Source organism: Arvicanthis niloticus, chromosome 1 (genome assembly GCF_011762505.2).
Source record: "Arvicanthis niloticus isolate mArvNil1 chromosome 1, mArvNil1.pat.X, whole genome shotgun sequence".
NCBI classification, from domain to species: domain Eukaryota; kingdom Metazoa; phylum Chordata; class Mammalia; order Rodentia; family Muridae; genus Arvicanthis; species Arvicanthis niloticus.
This window is the reverse complement of record NC_047658.1, coordinates 117,533,437-117,556,834: the sequence shown is the minus strand read 5'-3', so window position 1 is coordinate 117,556,834 and position 23,398 is coordinate 117,533,437. Positions and strand designations below refer to the sequence as shown.

The window sequence follows — 23,398 nt, the reverse complement described above, 5'->3', positions numbered from 1 at the left end:
GGCACAAATGAAAAAAAAATAGAAAAACTAAAAAGAAAATTAAAAGGAAAACTTAAGCATATTTTAATGACTATGTAAAGATTTTTAAATGTAAAAACATTCAAAATAGTTTAGTGATGAGTAAGTATCACCTGAAAGTTTTAGTCAAGAGATGAAATATGACCCCAACCACTGAATTCAGGCATCCCTTTCCCTAAGCATTTTACAGACTATACAGTGATGCCTAGAGAGCTTAATTTTCAGTCTGTGTGTGTACCTCTTGTTCTCCGTAAATGCCTCCCAGGACTGTATCTCACCCTGCAATAAACAGGTTAAATTTAGTCCCCCAGACTCCACCTATTCCATCTATTCTCAGGCCCCGCCCTGTTGTGGTAAATCTCTTGCCCATAGGGAGTCCATAGAAGAAAAGACACAAGTCAATAAATATCAAATGAATGCTGCATGCCTAGATTGGGCAGATTTGCCATTAAACTACACTATTCCCCGGCTATGAGAGCTCTTAACAACTTGCAGTTTCCTAGGTCAAGGTCTTCTTCAGCCTCTCCCCTTCCACCAACTGCCAACTCCCCAACTCCAACAGCTCTCCTCCTCTTATCCTCTTTCCCTGCCTCTGGCTCCTCCCACTCCTCTTCCTCTGCCCAATCACTGGCTGTAGCCTTTATTTAACAAATTTGATTGGACAGAAGGTTTACAAGATTCACTCCTCCTTCGCAGCCCCTCCCAGGAGTGGAATTACCATGACAACAAGAGGCTAGGGCTATCCACCACACCGCCCCTCTGGAAAGTTCCTTTCAAATGGAGGGTTTCTGAGGTCCTGCACTCTCAGCCATGTTGACTTGCAACTGGTTTGTAACCTTATAAAGATTTGGATTTGTCAATGCAGAACTCTAGGCAGACTGCAGGGTTGAGCTTGTGACAACAACTTACAGCTTTTAATTCCACCACCTAGAAGCTATGTAGCAGGAGTAACCTGTGATTGGTTTCTTTTCTGCAAGTTGCCATCTTTTTCTAAGCATGCTTCAAGGGTACTGTCTTAAAGGTATAGGCTACCACACTTGGCAAACTCCTCTCCTCTCCTCTCCTCTCCTCTCCTCTCCTCTCCTCTCCTCTCCTCTCCTCTCCTCTCCTCTCCTCTGCTTTCCTTTGTTTTTCTTTGGTTTTCATTAATTTCCTCTCTTTTTCTCTTCTGTGTCTCCTTCATAGGGTTACAAGGAAGCAGCTTTTTGTCTGACATATCAGAGAAGTGTCTTTGACAGGTTTCAATTTTACTCCCTCTACTTTGAGGCAACTTACTGTTTTCTGTTTTGATTTGGTATTTGTGGAAGATATTTCTTATGTTGAAATTCTCCCAGTTAACCAAATATATTATAAGTGTGGACATGTAGTAGGTTCCTGTGTCTTCTTGAATTTCATAAAATTTTAATTTGAAAATATTTTCTGACTTTTATTAATTCTATTTTTCATCTTTCTTCTCTACACATAGTGGTTTTAAGACATACTGTTCTTTTTCACTAAACATTCTATTTCCGTTTATTTTGCATTACATGTAGTGTGTTTAGAAAATCACTTTTTTTGAAACATTTATGCTAGTGTATACTGTTTGTATGGTTGGTGATTGTATCATAATCTCAGAAGAGTTTTTTTGCTTTTCTTTGTTTACTTGCTCAGCCATAAAGGGCAGGGATGTTAGTAGCCCGACTTTCTAAAGCACTTTCATATATTCCTTTAGAGCATGCCCTGATCAGGGTAGAGGATATGAACCATATTTAGAACCTTAGGTATTAGGCATCCCTAAACCCCCCACTTTTTCTTCTTTTATTTTCTCCTGTGTCCTAATATGGGACAAATCTATGATTACTTTACTGGGGGAAAATGTGGAATTATTCACATCTTCTTCAGAGTGACATGAAGAAGAGGCATTAATTATAAATAAATATGTGGTTTTGATTAGAATACAAGCTTGCTTATTTTAATTATTGAGAAGATGTACTGAATTTCATGGCAGAAATAAAGAAAAATGGTGGATCTATTTCAGTGAAGCTTATGACAACCAGAGGTTTTATTTCAGAATATGGATCTTGTCATAAAAATTACCATAGGTTGAATAGGGAAAATAGTGACTTGGCATGCTTGGACAGTGAATGGCACGTTGAGCAAGGATAGCAATGAGACAAAGCAATTAGTACAGTGGCCACAGAAGAGGCCAATATCTGTCATCGTCTTTGATCATTTTTACTTATGGCCACAGAAAAGTGGAACTTATCTGCAAGGCAATGCAGGATGATGCTTGAACAAACACAATACAGATTACTCTAGTACATATTACTATTACTGAAAGTGCCATTTATTCATTTTTTTCATTTGTTTCTTTGTTTATTGAAGCCCATTCAATGTAAAATCTGAGACTTAGGATAACAACAGACAGATGGCAAAATGCAAGGAGAATAATTTATTGGTTCAAGACTTTGAAACTCACATTGAACAGGGAAAGTCAGTTCATCTAGTACTAGAAATTGAGCTCAGGATAATATGTATCTACCCATCCTTTCACACCACAGTCCAGGAAAATATGTGCCTAGAAATAAACAGAAATGAAGGTAAGAAATATAAGGTGAGTCAAGCAGCTCCTGGAGAAGAATAGTTAACAAACACAAGAGTCCATGAAGACATTGGAAAGAGAGAAGTGAAAATGCAAAGGTTGTTAGGGGAAATAACAACAAATAATGCATATTAGTGTAAACTTTCTAAATTCAGATGAATGCACTCTAAATGAACTCAATAGTTTAACTCAAATCCCTCACTTTCTGTGGTCTCACTGTGATCAGGAGATGACTGAGTGTGTCCCCTGCTCCCCAGGAATAACTTTCTATGATGATTTAGAATTGTGGCCTCTACTTTCCTTCCAATGGGATAACCATGGAGACTCAGGGCAGAAGTGGGTAAGAAGTGTTGGAAACAGGAGGTTCACAGGCTCCTGGCAGAGCCAGCAAATTTGTCAGAAAAATTCATCCTGCTATTACTTTGCTTTCAAGAACGTTGTCTCCAGTTTTTCCCCATCTGTGGGATTTTAATTTACCAAAATTTCCCATGGTATTCAATGAAGTTAATTTCCATTTATTGTGCAGATGTTAATTTCAGCAAAGTCCCCAGCAGATTGACAATAGAGTTAGCCATAAAACCTCCTTTTGTAGGGCCCTATTTGTCCTTGTTAGGATGCCACAATAGTGTTGTATCTAGGCTGAAACTCTAGAAGGAGACACCTATCTCAACTATTGTTTACAACTGAACTCAGTTCAGCAATGTATTCATGAAGCAACCTATCATTGATGTCCTGTCCTTTTTTGCCATCCATGTATTCCCCCTCAGAATGTCAGGTCAACTTTCTTTGTGGCCTTTTTAGAATGTAAAGCAAAATGAACACACCAATGTTTCTGCTACCGTAAATCTGTCTTCATAGCTCATCTTGTCCACACAGCTCTTCACTTCCAGTTTTGCTTCAACAGCTGCTGAAGTTGCATTATACATCTCAAGTTCATTCTTCAGATCTATCTCATTCTTTAGTAAAAAGCTTATGCTTTCATGAGCAACAGCTTCGCAGATCTGAGTGGCATTAGCTGGAAAGTGCAAAAAGAAAGAAAAAGAGTTTACTTAACCAAAATTACTGTTTTGCGTTGCTTTATTTTGATTTGAAAACAGGGTTTTTCTGTATATCTCTGGCTGTTTTAGAACACCCTCTGTAGAGCACCCTGGCATGGAGCCTCAACTTTACAAAGATCCACCTACTTCTGATTCCCAGTGCCACACCACCTGGATACATTTCATTTATAATTTTATTTGTATCTTCCTTTCTGATTGGAGACTGCAGACTGGACAGAATATATAAGATATTGTGGCTGACTCTTGGAACTGCATGAATTCCTCAAAATCACACAGCAGAAGACTGAAGAAAGATTATTGTTGGTTTTGTGTGCTTCTGTATTTTAGTCAACATCTATGACTTCCTAAGCATCTATGGCTTCCTGAATTTCCCTTTTTTAGCATTAAATGTTTAATGATTGAATGAATCTTCAGTAGCATATTTATGAGTCTTGAAATGTTGAAAAAAGGGTTTTTTTTTCTGTGTGTCACCAGACTTGACATAAATAACAGAATTAGAATTTTACAAGAGATAGGAAAAATAAAAAGTGAGTAGACTGCTTACGTATAGAGGGGTGACATTTTGAAACTGACAGAATTACATCATGGCATCATGTACAGTTCAAGGTAAAGAGCTAAAGTTACAAGAGTTTGTTGGGGGCAGACTTTTAGCAGAAAGCGGCTATCAGCTTTGCAGCCATCTTGAGCCATATACCCTGACCTGAGACTTGGATTACAATAGCCTACAACAGCTGAGCACACTCTGATAACATCTTGCTTTAGGTACCCAGGATCTTTCCTTGGGTGTGTGAGATTAAAGGTGTGTGACTTAAGAGTATGACCTAGAGATCAGATTTAGAGACAAGACCTAAGGGCATGATTAAAGGCATGGCTTAGAAGTGAGACATATAAAGGCGAGAGGCAGACAGAAGACAGATCAGAGAATCAGACTATATAGAGAGAATCAGACACTTAGAGGTGATATACTCTTTAAGGAGACTCTTTAGAGAGTACAGCTAGACTTGGGACTTGGACTAGGAAGAGAGACTGGAGAATAAATGGGATTGAATCACACTCTGTCTGGTCTCCATTCTTCGAGTCCATCCTCACTCTCTCTCGTGCTGAACCCCGACCTGAGGACCAGAGCAGCAGCTTGAGCCAGGATACAGCGGCTGCCAAGTGTGGAGTGGAGAGGGCTGCAACATTTTAGGCCGCCCAAAGTGGGCCAGCCTAGGCCCCAACAAGAGTTGATCACTTTTGATTCACACAAGAGCACATCTGGGAACCTAGGAAAAGCTGATGATGATGCTCAGATTCTGGGAAGAATGAGCGGGCAAACTGATACCTAACTTATGGATTGTAAAAATCTATTAAAAATATTTTAATGGAACTGAAGAAATCAACTTTCCTAATATAGGCTCCACATTTTCATAAAATCTCTTGAAAATAAATAAACAACAAAAGCTGAATCCCCACACATAGCCTAGATTAGACTCAGATACAAGTTACTCATGTTTTAACCTTACCTAGCTCTGATCACAGGGAAGTACCATCAGACCCAGCTTTCCCAGAAACATGTCAATATTGTGTTTAGAAGGTGCCTGAATAGAGTCTAGTATGAGCCTTAAGTAGATTCTGTCAGAATGTAGGAAGAAATCCTCGGCTATAGGATGAGAATACCTAGGTACGCAAGAGTTACAGAAAGGAAAGAGAGAAACTGGCAATGAAACTTGATTCATTTTGAAGGCACAGAGTACATGGAATGTTCTGTTTATGTGTAAATGGATTATCTATGAAAATTAGTTAATTAAATAAATAGATATCATGCTGGTAATAACCACACAGTGCATATCATCCAGGACACTGATCAGAATAATCTGACCTTCTTATTCTCGCAGTCTTGTTGAAAGATTTGAAGATGTATGACTTACAGACTCAGAGAACATTGACTGTTAGGAACAGAGAGCTACCTTTCCACAGACAAGAAAGTGAAAAATAATACAACAAACTGAATTGCTTTAATAAAAATAATTACTAAACATTGTTCCTATTAGCTCTTTCTACACCCTCAGCCCCATCAACCTTCTTACATAGAAGAAAATTTGTTGAATACATCTGGGATTTTTTAAAAATAGGGATTTTTTTAAATAAAAGGCATTGGGAGAAATTTTAAATTATTGGTCTTTTCCTGACCTGACCCCTATCACACAGAAACTTACCAACTGTAAAAGGAAGCAAACTTACCAGGAGCTGTGTCTTGATTAATCATCAATAATACTCACCTTCATAGGAACAAACAGCCAGAATGATCAGAAGACACAGGCTCAGCTTCATGGTGCTCACTTTACTTTTAGACTTAGCAATTGGTGAGCAAATGGACTCTCCCAATGCCTCTGGTGGGGACCAGAGATATTTATTTATACATGGTGAAGTTTACAAGTCCTGCCCTCAGGCAAGTGACTGCTCACAAAGCTTGTGACTATTAACATTACAATATTGACCACAATTTTTATAAGAGAAATTATTTTCTAATTCTATAAACAAACATTTGAAAAATCAAATAAACATCCATTCAATATGGATTAAATTATGTTTCCTTTGTATCTTAAAGGTTTGATTCATTTCCATGTATGACTAAGTTCTGATTCTTTTTTTCCATGAAGATCATGAAACAGAAGCATGGATTTCAGTGGGATCCAATGGACCTGGTGCTAACTAGATACCTATTTTTGACCTTAAATATACTACAGTGTCTTTCTTTCTTTCTTTCTTTCTTTCTTTCTTTCTTTCTTTCTTCCTTCCTTCCTTCCTTCCTTCCTTTATTTCTCTCTTCCTTCCTTTCTTCCTTCCTTCCTTCCTGCCATGTATATGTGTATGCTGCAGTAGACAAGTGTAGGTCTGAGGACAATTGTGTGAGTTTTTTCCTTCTACAGTCTGTGCCTCAGGAACTGTGCTTAAATGGTTGGACTTGGCCACAAACATGTTTCTGCACAAAATAATGTCATAGTCCCTGCTTATTTATCTTGAAAAAAGTTTATGAGTCACAGCAAGAGCCAACAGTCTTGAAGATATTATGATAAGACTATTGCCTGATATCTCTGCCAAGTTTAGTTATTTCTTTGATGCTGGGGCAGGCATTTTCTCACTGAACTATGTTCTATACCTCAGATAATTTTTTAGAGACTTTTAAAATGCCTTTTATCATGAAAATGTGCACAGCATTGAGGAAGACTTCTTTAAAGATGTTACCTACTGTCTGGCATTTCACCTCTACTCAAGTATCAGTATCTGAGGTCTACCAGAGCCTGGGATCAGGACATCCATCACTACTATCTCACACCATGTTTCTCTCTAAAGACTCCCGCTTATTTTTTAGATCTTGTGATTGAATCATCTTTCCAGTGTGATTTTAGAGCAGGTAAGATATAAAACCTTCCCCAGACATGTGAAGGAAGCAAGGTGCCTGACATTTCTGAAGTTCATTTCAAAGTCCCCAGCAAGCTGCTAATGGAAACAGAAAAATTTAGACCAGAAACACGAATGCTTTGTGTGTCCCCTCATTGTCCCTTTAAACACTGCTTCACAAACATGTCTTTTCTTTACCCAGTTACCATTAATTGCTCCCCGGAGAATGGCTGCCACTGTATATGTTTAAAAAAAAACTTGTAAATTAAAATTGTCATGCAGGTCTGGGCCAAAGAGCTGACATTGTGCTACAGCCCTCTACACTCCAATCTCACCCAGGGAAAGCATGACTCCCAGGAGTGCTGACACATCCAGGCTCACAGGTAAAATCGACACTACTTCCTAAATGCCTGGTCTGACTGAGATCTGCCAGGGGACCAGAAAATGTGAGAACCACTAGACAGCTAGGGACATGATCCTTCCAGTTTCCATCTTGGCCTGTGAGCTAGCCCTGGAGTGCTGACACATCCTAGTTCACAGGCTTACAGGCTCACAGAGACAGCTTAACCTCCAGGAGTTCTGAAACACTGAGGCTCACAGGCTCACAGGCTCACAGGCTCACAGGCTCACAGGCTCACAGGCTCACAGGCTCACAGGCTCACAGGCTCACAGGCTCACAGGCTCACAGGCTCACAGGCTCACAGGCTCACAGGCTCACAGGCTCACAGGAATGACAGGCTCCAGTCAGTGACAGCTAGGCCAGAAAACACCAAAGATAACCAGATGGCAAGAGTCAAACACAAGAACATAAGCAACTGAAACCAATGCTACTTGGCTTCATCAGAACCCAGTTCACCCACCACAGCAAGTCCTGGATACCCCAACACAACTGAAAAGCAAGATTCTGATCTAAAATCCCATCTTATGATGATGATAGAGGAAGTTAAGGAGGACATAAATAACTCTCTTAAAGAAATACAGGAGAGCACAGGTAAATAGGTAGAAGCCCTTAAAGAGGAAACACATAAATCCCTTAAAAATATACAGTAAAACACAAACAAACAGGTGAAAATATTGAACAAAGCCATCCAGGATCTAAAACTGGAAATAAAAACATTTTAAAAAATCACAAAGGGAGACAACCCTCAAGACAGAAAACTTAGGTAAAAATATCAGTAATCATAGATGCAAGCATCACCAACAGAATAAAAGAGATAAAAGAGAGAATGTCAGGTGCAGAAGACACAATAGAAAACATTGATGCAACAGTCAAAGAAAATACAAAATGCAAAAAAGCTCCTAATCAAAAACATCCAGGAAATCCAGAACACAATGAAAAGACTAAACCTAAAAATTATAGGCATAGAAGAGAGCAAAGATTTCCAACTCAAAGAGCCAGTAAAAATTTTCAAAAAAAAAAGTATAGAAGAAAACTTCCCTAACCTAAAGAAACATACAAGAATAAACATAAGTAAACATACAAGAAGCCTACAGAAGTCCCAAATAGATTGGAACAGAAAATAAATTCTTCCTGTCACATAATATTCAAAACACCAAGTGTACAAAACAAAGAAAGAATATTAAAAGCCATAAGGGAAAAAGGTCAAGTAACATATAAAGTTAGACCTATCAGAATTACACCAGACTTCTCACCAGAGACTATGAAAGCTAGAAGATCCTGGACAGATATCATACAGACCCTAACAGAATGCAAATGCCAGCCCAGGCTACTATACCCAGCAAAAATCTCAATTACCATAGATGGAGAAACTAAGATATTCCATGGCAAAAACAAATATACACAATATCTTTCCACGAATCCAGCCCTACAAAGGATAATATATGGAAAACTCCAACACAAGGAGGAAAACTACACCCTAGAAAAAGCAAGAAAGTAATCTTCTGTCAACAACCCCAAAAGGATATAGCCACACAAACATAATTCCACCTCTAACAACAAAAATAACAGGAATCACTACAATCACTGTTCCTTAATATTTCTTAACATCATTGGCCTCAATTTCCCAACAAACAGACATAGGCTAACAAACTGGATACATAAACAGGACCCAGCATTTTGCTGCAAACAGGAAACACTACTAGTGACAAAGACAGATTTTACCTCAGAGTAAAAGTCTGGAAAATATTTTCCCAAGCAAATGGTCCAAAGAAACAAGTTGGAGTAGCCATTCTAATATCAAATAAAATCTACTTTCAACCAAAAGTTATCAAAAAAGATGAGGAGGGACACTTCTGTTATGAATAGCCCTGGCCTTGTATTTTGATGCTAATTCCATTTTCTTGGGAAGGGCTGCAGATGAGGAGTGACTCAGTACACAGATAACCTCTGGTGAATCTTCTGTCCACCCTAATTTGTAAAATAAAGGCTAGAGCCAGTGCTTGGGCAGTAGAAGGGGAGGTGGAGAAAAAGACTTGGGAAAGAGAGAGGGAAGGAGAGAGAGAGAGAGAGAGAGAAAGAGAGAGAGAGAGAGAGAGAGAGAGAGAGAGAGAGAGAGAGAGAGAGAGATCATGAATGGGGGAGAAAGACAACAGAGGAGGAAGAGGTGGAAGGACAATAGAGGAGAAGCACGTTGCCTGGAAAAACCCGCACGTTATAAGGGATCTCATAGCTGGGGAATAGAGTAGTGTAATAGTAAATCTGCCCAATCTAGGCTTGCAGTTTATATCCATAATTATTGAGTTGTGTTTTATTTGGCTAGTCTTATTTGGGTTGGAGATTTACCACTACACACTTCATACTCATCAAAGAAAAAATCTACCAAGATGATCTCTCAATTCTGAACATCTATGCCACAAATGCAAGGGCACCCACATTTGTAAAAGAAACATTACTAAAACTCAAAGCATACTTTGAAATTCACACAATAATAGTATAAGACTTCAACAACCCACTTTCAACAATGGACAGACCATGGAAACAGAAACTAAACAAAGACACGTTAAAATAACAGAAGTTATGAACCAAGTGATATACAGACCCTTGCAGCTTAACAGCACATCTGAAAGTGGTAGAACAAAAAGAAGCAAATACAACCAACAGGAGTAGATGGCAGGAAATAATCAAACTCAGGTCTGAAATCAACCAAGTAGAAACAAAGAGAACTATACAAAGTAGCAACAAAACTAGCCCTGGTTCTTTGAGAAAATCAACAAGATAGATAAACTCTTAGCCATGCTAACCAGAAGGTACAGCAACAGTATCCAAATTAACCAAATCAGGAATGAAAAGGTAGACAAGAGAAACTGAGAAAATTAAAAGAATCATCAGATCATCCTACTACAAAAGTTTATATTCAACAAAACTGGAAAATCTAGATGCAGGTATCCAAGTTAAATCATGATCAGATAAATCATTTAAACAGTCTCATAACCACTAAAGAAATAGAAGTAATCAAAAAGTCCTATAACCAAAATAACCCAAGACCAGATGGTTTTAGTGCAGGATTCTATTAGACCTTCAAAGAAGACCTAATACAAATACTTTCAAACTATTCCCCAAAATAGAAACAAAAGGAACACTAACCAATTTTATCTATGAAATGACAGCTAGGCTGATACCTAAACCACACAAAACAATCAACAAATAAAGAGAACTTCAGACCAATTTTACTCATGAATGTTGATGCAAAAATACTCAATAAAACCAAAATCAAGAACACATCAAAATGATCATTCACCATGATCAAGTAGGCTTCATCCCAGGGATGCAGGGATGATTCAATATAAGGAAATGCATCAATGTAATCCACTATATAACAAACTCAAAGGAAGAAAACCCCACATGATCATTTCATTAGATGCTGAGAAAACATCTGACAAAATTCAATACCCCTTCATGATAAAAACCTTGGAAAGATCAGGAAGTCAAGGCCCATACCTAAACATAATAAAAGCAATATATGGCAAACCAATAGACAACATCAAACTATATGGAAAGAAAATGGAAGCAATCCCAAAAAACCCAGGGACAAAGCAAGGTTGTCCACTCTTTTCTTGCCTATTCAATATAGTACTCCAATTTCTAGCCAGAGCAATTAGACAACAGAAGGAGGTTAAAGGGATACAAATTGGAAAAGAAGTCAAGATATCACTATTTGCAGATGATATGATACTATACTTAACTGATCCAAAAACTTCCACCAGAAAACTATAGCTGATAAACAAATTCAGCAAAGTAGCTGGATATAAAATTAACTCTACCCTCCTGAGCCTTGTGGGCTGGGCAGCCATCTTGGGAAGAGCTTTGTTATGGTTGTAGGCTAGTCATCTCTGCTGGTCAGAGAAGCTGAGGATGAGTCCTCAAAAGCCAAGAGTCATACTTGACCATAGCCCCACCGCTGCCAGAGATTGGCAGACTCAAGTGGCCTTTTTAATGTTTGAGTAATGATAGAGATGAACCCAAATTAGATAGTGATTTCTACAATAAAGCAATAAAAGATTCTTCACATCACTTCTGGAAGCGCAGGTCAGTTTTTGGGAAGGAGGAGAACAAGTGAAATACAGAAAATTAATAAGAAGAAAACCTCATTTTGGAATTCTCTTTCTCCTTGACCCTTACCTTTTCTACTTATAATTTTGCTTTGAATGTATAAATAGTAAAGACCAAAGAAATAGAATATATACTTAGGAGCTTTATACCAAGAAATCTGCCTTGAAACCTGCTGTTCTGTGGCAGGAAAACTATACCAAGTTTCTGTTGGATTCCTTTTTCAAAACACAAAACAAGTCTTCTTACATCTTTAAATTTTGAAGCTTTAAACTGATAAAAGCATATATATCTGCATATTGCTTTAAGCAGTTGTGTAAGATGATGAGATTTGTGTTTTAAAAGCTTTTGTTGTGGATATTTTGCCACTGGCATTGATTGCGCAGAAGCTCTCTTACAGTGCTTTACTATTACATTTTTGACCTGTCACCTTGATGACATTTCTTGCCCACACCTAGATCACTTGTTTTTCTAGCCATGACCTTGTTATGAACAGTGTTTTTTACTCACTGTGCAGATGTCCATGGTTTGCCTATTTAAGCAACATTATAGTGCCATTACTCAAGGAAGTTGAATGAGAAATATAGACATAGCTTTCTCCCCCCTTCCCCCTTTTTAAAATGTAACAAATGACTTTTCATGTACCACTTCCCCTTTTCCCTTCCCCTTCCCCCTTTGGAAAAGTGTCAGAAACTAGGTATTCAGGATGAGCAATTGAGAGGATTAAGAGGGTGGGCCACACAGAGCTGGGCTTCTTTGTGCTTCATCACAAGGCATGCTGCTGACCAGGCTATTTTAGCACCCTGTTTACAAGAAAAGAAGATACAGGTGGCAACTTTGGATACAGGACCACAGAGGTGACACTCTGAGGATCCTGGCCATGAGGTTGAATAACTCATCTTGCTGAAAAGACACTGGACCTAAATGGTGCAGCATGACTTTGTTCCTGCTTGGCTAAATTTCTAAACACCACAGTCAGCTAAGTCATCTACAGCTGCCTTTGACAAACACGAAGAGCACCTATCCAGTGGAGAAGGTAGATTTGGAATAAGCCATGGTCAACATAATTCCACTGATGGCTTTTTAAACAATGGACCCCTGTGGACTACAGGAGATTCTTGGCACCAACCCTCCCTGTCCCGCCATGATTCTGTTGACTCTAGTGTCTCTAAGGGAGGATGCTGGAACCACAGGGAATCTATCCGGTTGACATGGCTCTTCCTGAGGTCATGATTATATGAGCTAACATAGTGGAGGTAGTACAGGAAATCACCTACACTGGAATGGCAGCTTCCACTCCCGGAAAGGCTATGTCTTTCAAGAAAAAACACCCACTGAGATTAGGGAAGAAAAAAAAGAGGATAAAGTAGAAAAATTGCAGTTCGAAGAGGAAGACTTTCCTTCTTTAAATCCAGAAGCTGGCAAACAGAATCAGCCATGCAGACCTATTAGGGCCCTTCTGGAGTGTGGGAAAGTCTACCTAGTACCAAGAAACCCTCAAAGATGCTACTCATCAAAAAAATTTCCAAAGAGGATCCTGCTGCTGCCTTTTCTGCTGCATTCACCTCCTCAGGATCCCACCATGCAAATGGTAACCAAGCGTCAACTATGGTCCCAAGTGTCTATAAGAACTTGGTTCCTTAGCCTGCACCACCTCTCTCTAAGCCCAATGCATGGAAAGCTAAACAGAATGGAACACAAATCTGGATCACTTTCCTCTAGCCAGGAGTCTGCTTTTACCAATCCAATTTCTGTTATTAAACCAGTGGTACTAGTTGCTGGTGCAGTTCTCAGCTCTCCCAAAGAGAGTCCCTCCAGCACTCCCCCCTCCAATTGAGATTGGCTCCTCTCACCTGATCAAATTGACCCGATGAACCATGGACAGGAAGAGTGAGTTCCTGAAGACTCTCAAGGATGAACGAAATGGAGACTGCTCAGAAAGTAGAGACTGTGACAAGCTGGAGGGGCTGAGATTGGAGGGCAACCACACACCTGAACCAAAGGAAAATGGAAAACAAGGTTGTCTTCAGAATGGTCTTTCTCTACCCATGGTAGAGGAAGGGGAGGTCCTGTCACACTCTCTAGAAGCAAAGCACAGGTTATTAAAAGCAATGGAATGGCAGGAATTTCCTGAAAATGACGAGAGTTACCTTCCACTCACAGAGGATGAACTCAAGGAGTTCCACATGCAAACAGAGCAGCTACGAAGAATGGGTTTAGAAAGAATGACTTCTTACAAAGTTGTAATTCCAGCCTGCTCTCCCCATGGAGAAGCAGTTGCATTGCAGAGTGTGAGGACCTGGACAGGAAAACAAGCATCAGGGAGGCGTCAGAAGATGATGCCTGGAAGTAGAACTATAAATGCTCACAGTTGACCTGCCCCACTGAGCTCAGCCTTGTGTTTAGAGACTATAAAGTGTTCTTTTCCTTTTCTTACGTTGTTGAATACTCCATGCACAAGGGAACTAATCACATCCCCAAGAGAGAGCAGTTGTCTTGCTTAGCTTTTGTTATTCTTCCCTGTTATCTGCTTAATAGGCATTTGTGTGGTGGGATTTTTTAAAGCACACACAGTACCTGTGGGGCTGTGCACAAGTGGGAGCTGTTGGGACAAAGATGCAGGGAGGAGATGCTGCTCTGCTCAACAGCTTCAACTACCAGCCCTTGGGCACTCACCCCTGTGCTCAGGCAATCACTGTCAATGACAAAGTGACTATTGAAGTTATAATTGTATTAAATTAATGCTAATAATTTGGATATTTCATTTTATTTTTGGCTGCTGGGGTAACTTAGCCCTTAACCAAGCATATGTAGTTGTGTTTGGTTTTTTGTTTTTTTTCCTTTTTTTTGAGGTAGAGCTGTAAAATATTTGGATATTGGAAATGTTATTCTTGCAGCCTTGATATTCAGGGTGGATTGTAAAATATGATTTTTTTTGTGATATTTCAAAGATTAAGATTATTTTATAACATTATTTACAGATTTAAAAGATGTTACCACAAGTCTGTTGGGAAAAACTACTGCATAAAATAATTAACGTGGAATAAATATTTTGCATCAGTTTGGATTGCCTTGTGTAAGAAATATATTTTCTTTAAAATTAAAAAAATAAATAAAATAAAATTAATGAATTAGTAGACTTCTTGTACTCAAAGGGTAAACAAACTGAGAAAGAAATTAGGGAACTAAAACCTTTCACAATAGTCACAAATAATATAAAATATCTTCATGTAACTGTAACTAAGCCAGTAAAAGATCTGAATGACAATAAATTCAAGTCTATGTAGAACAAAAACAAAAGAAGACTTCAGAATATTAAAAGAACTCCCATGCTCATGAATAGCCAGGATTAACATAGTAAAAATGGCCATTATACCAAAAGCAATCTACAGAGTCAATGCAATCATCATCAAAATTCCAAATCAATTCTTCAAAGAGATAGAAAAAACAATTCTCAACTTCATCTGGGTTAACAAAAAACCTAGGACAATGAAAACCATTCTCAACAACAAGAGAACATCTGGGAGAATCACCATCCTTGACCTCAAGCTGTACTTCAAAGCAATAGTAATAAAAACCTTATGGTACTGGTATAGAAACAGATTGGTTGATCAATAGAATAGAATTGAAGACCTAGAAATAAAGCCACACTCCTATGGTCACTTGAAATTTGATAAAAAAGAAAAACCCATCCAGTGGGAAAAAGGATAGCATTTTCAACAAATGGTGTTGGTCTGCATGTAGAAGAATGGAAATTGTTCTATTTTTATCTCCTTGTACAGAGCTCAAGTCCAAGTGGATCAAGGACCTCCACATAAAACTAGATACAGTGAAACTAATGGAAGAAAAAGTGGGAAAGAGCCTCGAACACATCAGCGCAGGTGAAATTTTCCTGAACAGAACACCAATGGCTCATGCTCTAAGATCAACGAATGAGACCTGAGACTCACAAACGAGACCTCATAAAATTGAAAAGCTTTTTGTAAGACAAAGGACACTGTCAATAGGACAAAATGGCAACTTACAGATTGGGAAAAGATCTTTACCAACCCTACATCCAATAGAGGGCTAACATCAAACATATACAAAGAACTCAATAAGTTAGACTCCAGAGAACCAAAGAACCCCATTAAAAATGGGGTCTAGAGCTAAAGAATTCTCAACTGAGAAATCTCAAATGGGTGAGTAGCACCTAACAAATGTTCAACATTCTTTGTCATCAGGGAAATGCTAATCAAAGTGACCCTGAGATTTCACCTCATACCAATCATACAGGCTAAGATAAAAAATTCAGGTAACAGCAGATGCTGGTGAGGCTGTGGAGAAAGTGAAACACTTTTCCATAGCTTGTGGGGATAGCAAGCTGGTTAAACCACTGGAGAACAATCTGATCATTACTCAGAAAATTAGGAATTGTTCTACCCAAAGATCCAACTGTACCACTACTAGGCATGTACCCAATAGATGCTCTAACAAGGACACATCTTCCACTGTATTCATAGTAGCCTTATTTATAATAGCCAGGAGCTGGAAACAACCAAGCTGTTCCTCAACAGAGGACTGGATACAGAAAATGTGTTACATTTACACAATGGAATACTACTCAGCTATTAAAAACAATGAATTCATGAAAATTTCAGGCAAATAGATGGAACTAGAAAATATCACCCTGGACAAAAAGGGCTAGCATGATCAAGCTATATATGCCTTGCTTTTCCTTGACTGTTCATGTTTATTGTATTACTTGTTCCTTGACTATTTGCATCCATTGTATTGCTAGACCCTCAACCTAGAACTGACCTTAATACATGTATGTAATTAAAATGGTATAAAAGCAAAAAGAAGAAAGTGGGATGGGATAGGGAGTTCTAGGAAGGGGAAAGGGAGAAAAAGGATGACATCTGTATTGTAAATAAATAAAATATCCAATAAAAAAGAAAATATCACCCTGAGTGAGGTAACCCAGATTTAAAAGGACATATATGGTATATAATAAGTGGATATTAGCTCAAAAGCTCAGAATAACTACGATACAATTCACAGACCATATGAAGCTTAACTGGAAGGAAGACCAAAGTTTGGATGCTTTGATCCTACTTAAAAGGAGGAACTAATAATTATGGGAAGTAGAGGGAGGAAGAGACCTGAGAGGAACGGAGGAGAGGGAAGGAAAAGGAGGGAGCAGGATCAGGTATGAGAGGAGACAAGAGAAAAGTTCAGAGGTTCAGGAAAATGAATACAAATTTGTAGCATTGGGGAATGGGAAACAGGGGGTACAGCTACTAGAAAGTCCCAAACGCCAGAGAAGTAAGAGGTTCCCAGGACCAAAGATGTAATGTAGCCGAAATACCCAACAAAGAAAAGAGAGAACCTGTAGAGACCACTTCCAGTAGATAGGCATGGCCCCCAGTTGAAGGATGGAGCCACCTACACAGCTCAAAATTGTTAATCCAGAATTGTTCCTATCTAAGGGAAATGCAGGTACACAAAAGGAGCATAGACTGAAGGAAATGCCATCTAGACACTGTCCCATCTTAGGATCCATTCCATCTGCAGACATCAAATTCCTGTCACTATTGGTGATGCCAAAAAGTGCTTGCTGACAGAAGCCTGATATAGCTGTCATGTGAGAGGCTCTGCCAGCACTTGATTAATACAGATGGGGATACTCACAACCAACCATCAGATTGAGCCTGGCTACCCTGATGGAAGAGTTAGGGGAAAGACTGAAGAACCTGAAGGAGTTGCAACCTCATTGGAAGAACAACAATATCAACTAACCAGACCCCCCAGAGCTCTCAAGGACTGAACCACCAACTAAAGTGTATACACTGACAGGTCCATGTCTCCAGCTATGTATGTAGCAGAGGATGGCCTTATCTGGCATCAGTGGAAGGGGAGGCCTTTAGTCCTGTGCAGGCTTCTTACCCCAGCCTAGGTGGATGCTAGATGAGTGAGATGGGAGTGGGTAGGTGGGGGGGGGGAGCACTCTCTTAGAGACAAAGTGTAGGGGGAATGGGATGGGAGGTTTTCAGAGGGGAAACTGTGAAGGGAAATAACATTTGAAATGTAAATTAATAAAATAACCAAGATTTTTTTACTCTTTCTGGCTCTCTGCATCTTCTTCATTTTTGCTCTTTCCCTCTACATTCTGCATATTACTTTCTTAATTATTTAAGTTGCCATTTAATTTCTAAGTCTTTGTATAATTTCTTATTCCACTCTGCATTCTCCTTCTAATCTTGCTCTTTTCCTGCTCTGATGCAACAATGCCCTTGCTCTCAATGTCTTACTCCCAATGCTATGCCCCCAATGTAATCATTCCTGGTGTTTTGTATCCTTTCTATTAGATAGATCACAAGGTTTTTCTATGCATCACATTTTCACAAAAGTTCACTAGAAATTCAAACATAAATTCAAATCACAAATTGAATAAAATGTTCACAATAGAGGATGTTTTCATGCATATCAATTAAATGTAATTATTTGGCTAAACAGTCATCATTTGTCACTAGATCTACAGGATCATGGAGAGTTAAAAACAATAACTAAGTTAGCATTGAAGTTTTGTATAGATGAACCCAGTCAATATTTTATTCTTGTACCTGTAATAAATTGCTAGTTCTGTTTTTATGACCTTTAGTTAATTGTTTTACAACCTCTTGGAATGTGCTCTAAGTTGTAGATACCTGCTTGCTATCTCAGAAGCAATTAACTCAGGACACTTGAAGACTGACAGAATTCTCAAAGCAGTTTTGACATCAGAAAGAACTTAATAGTAGTCTTTTATAAAAGAGCTTAACAATTACTAACATAATTTTAGGAATTTTTATAGGATCATCATTAAGAATTAAGAAATCCTCTATTTGTCTACATATTATCACTACAAGACAATACATCTTCATAGTTCCACAGAAATCTGCTCAAAAAGTGGGCTAATACCTAGTGATTGTTATAGATTGCTATATCTATTTATTAATAACAAGGATGTTTCCTAAAATGGATCCTCTTGGGCTTGCCTTGAGAAGTGAATTCTTCATTAACTATTACAGTCCATGGTGGAATCATCTCAGGAAGGTCACCTGTTAGTCTTTAGCTTCTCTTTGATGGCTCCTTGCACAGTAGTTTTTGCTTTAAGAGCAAAACAAAATATTTGTTGAAGAACAATCATATTTATATGATCATTAGCCCCTGTAAGAGTTGAGACGTAGATTAATATTTTTTGGCACATAACAGTCCCAGCCATACTTAATATTAGGAAATAATACTGTCTGTGAGACATTTTGTCCCAGTGATTCAAGCAGTGTCAAAATTTACATACCTATAAAAAACATTATCAGATTAAATGATATTTTATCTTTTCTGATTATGTTACAATTATACAATTGAATTGCTTCTTCTTTAAATAAACAGAGTCTAAAACCCATGCTATGGATGCTTAGTCCAGATACTTCTTTTTTATTGGTTATTTTATTTATTTACATTTCAAACATTATCCCCCTTCCTGGTTTCCCTTCCACAAACCCTCTGTTCCTTCCTCCTTCCCTCTGCTATGAGGGTGCTCTCCCACCCATCCACCCACTCTCACCTCACTGCCATAGCATTCCCCTATGCTGGGGCATCAAGTCTCCACAGCATCAAGGGCCTCCTCTTCCATTGATACCAGATAAGGTAGGCCAGATATTTCAGAATAGACATCTTGACATTGAGACCCTTGTATCACATTAAGATCACTGTTGTTGAAGTCACAGACACCTTTCTTTCACAGGCCATCACTGTGTTTGTATCAATCCCAGTAACTGTGCTTCTCAGCTATAGTGTTCATTGTTTAGTCCACCTATATTATATACAGCATTGGCCATTTCTTGGCTTCTAAAGGCACAGATGTCCAGCATTCTGTCAATTATTATATCTCTCTTTGATTCAGAAATCCAGTATGACAATCACACCCATGTCCCCAAGATGATTTCTGCTCATTGATTTAAGATTGTCGACTCTCTCATTTGTGTGAATTCACATAGGTACAAGGGCTTGGGGTGAATCTGAAACAACTTGTGAATACAACCTTCTGACATGGGGTTGGAGAGAAAGTACATTCAGCTCAATATTAAGTTCATGGAACAGGAAATCTCTCCCATCTCAATGCACACACATGATGCTTTGTATTTCAACTAACTTAATCATGATACTTCAGTCTTTTTAAGCTTCACAAGAGTCTGAGTAGAGACACATACAGTACAGCATAAGCCTGTATTGCACAGAAGAAAGCCAGATGTGGAATTAAGTTTCTTGGAAAAACACAAGAGTGAGAAGAAGCTTTTTTAAAAAGATGGGTATCTTCAGACTCCAAGGACTGTGACAGGTTTGTTTGTCTCTTTGCTTGCTTGCTTTGACAGTAACATACTATATGGCCCTGCATAACTTTGAACTCAGGAGAAGTCAGACATTTCTCACCTCACAGAATTGCAGAGGAGACTCTGAACAGAGAAATGTAGTTAATATTTCAAATAAACAAAAACAAAGAAATTGAGCACATTATATCCAAAGGAGTCAGAAAAAAATCAAACAGGATTTAAAAAAAAAAAAAAAAACCCTCATTCTAGGATTCTAGGAATGACAGATTGTCATTCATAAGATACTCAGAAAGAACATGAAAGGGAGGGGCTGAGAGCCTAGACCTCAGCTAAGAGTCTGCTTGGCCACATTTCTGAGTGTTCTTAAACCCTTTTTCTGCAAGGTATAGGTACTCAGAGGACTCTGAATCAGACCACCTGTGTTCATTTTGTGGCTACACTGAAAAATAAAAAAATGAAAAGAAGTATCTCCCTCTGGTATCCTTTTCTTCCTCCATTGTTTCTTCCTTTCTTTATTTTCTTTGTTCCTACCTACTGAGTCCAATTAGAACTGAACATATACACTTGGGCATAGTGCAACCCACATCCTTAAAGAAAGGTAGCTTTCTTTTTTTTTTTTTTTAATTTTTTTCATTTTGTTGTCTAACAGTGTAACACTGAACAGGAATGTCTTGTGAATCCTTAAAAAGTATAAGAATGTTCTCAGTGGAACAAGGAACCTTCTATAAATTTGATCATATAATAGGTCAAAAGTCAAGCCTTAACAAACACAAACTTAGATAAATATATAAAAGTATATAAATATTTGATGCTTAAACAATGACAGATTCCTTTCAAAATTATTATTTTATGACATGGGTATTTTGCCTTCATGCATGTCAGTGCACCATATGGGAATCTTGTACCTACAGATGCTAGAAAAGGAACTGTCTGGAACTTGATTAATAGACAACTGTGGGCTACCATATAGGTATTAGTAGTTATATCTGGATCCTATGGAAGAGCAACCAATGCGTATAGACATATAGGCAGACATGTATCTGCTTCACAGTATGTGGGATCAGAAAAAGCCATGTTTCATTTTACACACACACACACACACACACACACACAAACACACACACACACAGAGAGAGAGAGAGAGAGAGAGAGAGAGAGAGAGAGAGAGAGAGAGCTAGAGGGAGAGAAAGAGAGAGACAGGCAGAGAGACAGAGAGACTGAGACAGAGACACACAGAGAGAATGTTGATCATACATAAACTTAACTCCACCCTATCAAATCCCACAAGACCCCTGTATTTATTTCCCTCTGGTATTCTTTTCTTCCTCCATTGTTTCTTCCTTTCTTTTTTTCTTTGTTCCTACCTACTTGTGCCATGCCAACCACCCTGACCAGCAGGGAAGAAAGACTAGCACACCAGTTCCTTCCAGTGACAGTTTTACTCAGGAATGACTTTCAGTTACAAGATCAAGGGGTGTGCCCCTGTGTCTCCCATGAGTGCAGCTTAAGTAGCCAGGAATGCTGATAGGATCCCCCATCGCAATTCCGTCATCACAGGATTCACCAGAGGCAGCAGAAGCAGGAGAATCAGCAACATTGCACCTGCGGACCAAACATTCTGGTACCCACACCGGATCTTCACGGTCCTGCGGAAAAACGCAAACAGAGCCTCGGGACCAGGCCAACACTGGATCCGGGCCACACCATAGGCCTGTAAGCACATCCTTCCATTTAACAAGGCCTTGAGCTACAGGCTTCCAGGTGGCATGACGCTCCGCTGCCGAGCGGCCGTCCACATCTAGTTGCAAAAAATTTAAAGTAAATAAGGCAAGGGATAATCTTTCTTTTGGGGTGCGGCCATAGCCAATTCCCCCTTTCTGTTTTTGCAGACTTTCTTTAAGGGTGCGATGTGCACGTTCTACAATGCCTTGCCCTTGGGGATTATAGGGCAATCCATGTTTAAGATATACATCCATCTGTTTACAGAAGCTCATAAATTGCTGAGCTGTATATGCTGGGCCATTATCAGTTTTAAGCTGCTGTGGCTTCCCCCACGCAGCCCAGGCCTCTAAGCAATGATTTATGACATGGCGTGCCTTTTCTCCACTCAAAGGAGTTGCATGAATAATGCCAGAGCAAGTATCCACCGAAACATGAACATATCTCAATGTTCCAAACTCAGCAAGATGAGTCACATCCATTTGCCAGATTTTCAAAGGTAAAAGTCCTCTGGGATTGACTCCCACACCTGGGGGGTGGTGAAAAATCACACATTGAGGACAATTAAGAACTACTTGTCTGGCATCAGCTCGAGTCAAGTGAAATTTTTGCTGTAATGTCTTAGCATTAACATGGAAATCTTTATGAAATTGAACAGCTTGATCAACGGCAGAATTTAAAAATATACATTCCATTCTGGTCCAAGCATCTGCTACGGCATTCCCAGCACTCAACGGACCAGGTAAACTTGTATGCGCCCTAATATGGCAAACCTAAAAATGATGTTGTCTCTGCCAAATCAACATTTGTAGTTGTTTCAATAAATTACACACTGTACTGGTATTTTTAATGGGACCAGCCAATTCCAAAACTTTAACTGCATTAACCACAGAATGCGAATCTGAAAGCAAATTAAAGGGGAAATTACATTGTTTAAAGACCTCTATCACTATTTTCAATTCAACAATTTGAGGAGAAGTGATTTGAAACTGACATAAAACTGGTTTCTGACCCTCTACCATATAGGCTCCACAGCCAGTTTTTGACCCATCTGTAAATATGTTAGATGCCCCCTTAAGGGGAGCACTAGCTGTAATCTTTGGAAAAACAACAGGATGTTCCTTTTAAAAGGACAAAACGGGATGTTTGGGATAATGATTATCAATATAACCATCATAACTACATTTTAATATTGCCCAATCATCCATTGTGGCACATAATACTTTAACTTGTTGAATGGAATAGGGAATAATTAAGCTTCCTGGTACAACTCCAAAAAATTGCACACATTGTTGAATACCATGCATGGCCAAAGTGGCAACAGCTGTTGGATAATGCTCAATGGCTTTGCTTGGAGAAACATATGAATAAATCCATAATAATGGACCTTCCTGCCATAACACCCCAGAGGGTTGCTGATATGTGGCCAAAATACACAACATAATTAATTGCCCTTCTTTGTATCTCTGTAAAAAGGCACCCTGCAACTTTTCCTCAACTTTAATAAGGGCCAATCTAGCTTCTGGAGTTAATTGGCTGGGGGAGTCCAAAGCAGAATCACCAATTAAAATATTATATAGGGGCTTTAATTCATAATTTGGCAAATTTACATAACCTCATATCCAATTAATATCTCCCAATAATTTTTGAAAGTCATTTAAAGTTGTTAAATGATCTTTCCTAATTTCAACCTTTTGTGGTACAACTTTCATATTATGTATCCTGGCTCCAAGATAATTCACTACCTGATCTCTCTGTACTTTCTCTGGGGCAATAT

The 23,398-nt window shown here is 38.8% G+C and overlaps 2 pseudogenes across 1 annotated transcript; one reads left to right on the top strand and one right to left on the bottom strand.

The window, feature by feature from the left end:
• Positions 1-2,500: 2,500 nt before the first annotated feature.
• LOC117703036 (prostatic steroid-binding protein C1-like) lies at positions 2,501-5,970 on the bottom strand (annotated as a pseudogene). Its single transcript, XR_013108975.1, has 3 exons — positions 5,919-5,970; positions 3,424-3,614; positions 2,501-2,575 (listed from the first exon to the last, which is right to left on the bottom strand). The product of XR_013108975.1 is annotated as a prostatic steroid-binding protein C1-like (transcript).
• A 6,433-nt stretch (positions 5,971-12,403) lies between these two features.
• LOC117698320 (vasculin-like protein 1 pseudogene) lies at positions 12,404-13,901 on the top strand (annotated as a pseudogene).
• Positions 13,902-23,398: the final 9,497 nt, after the last annotated feature.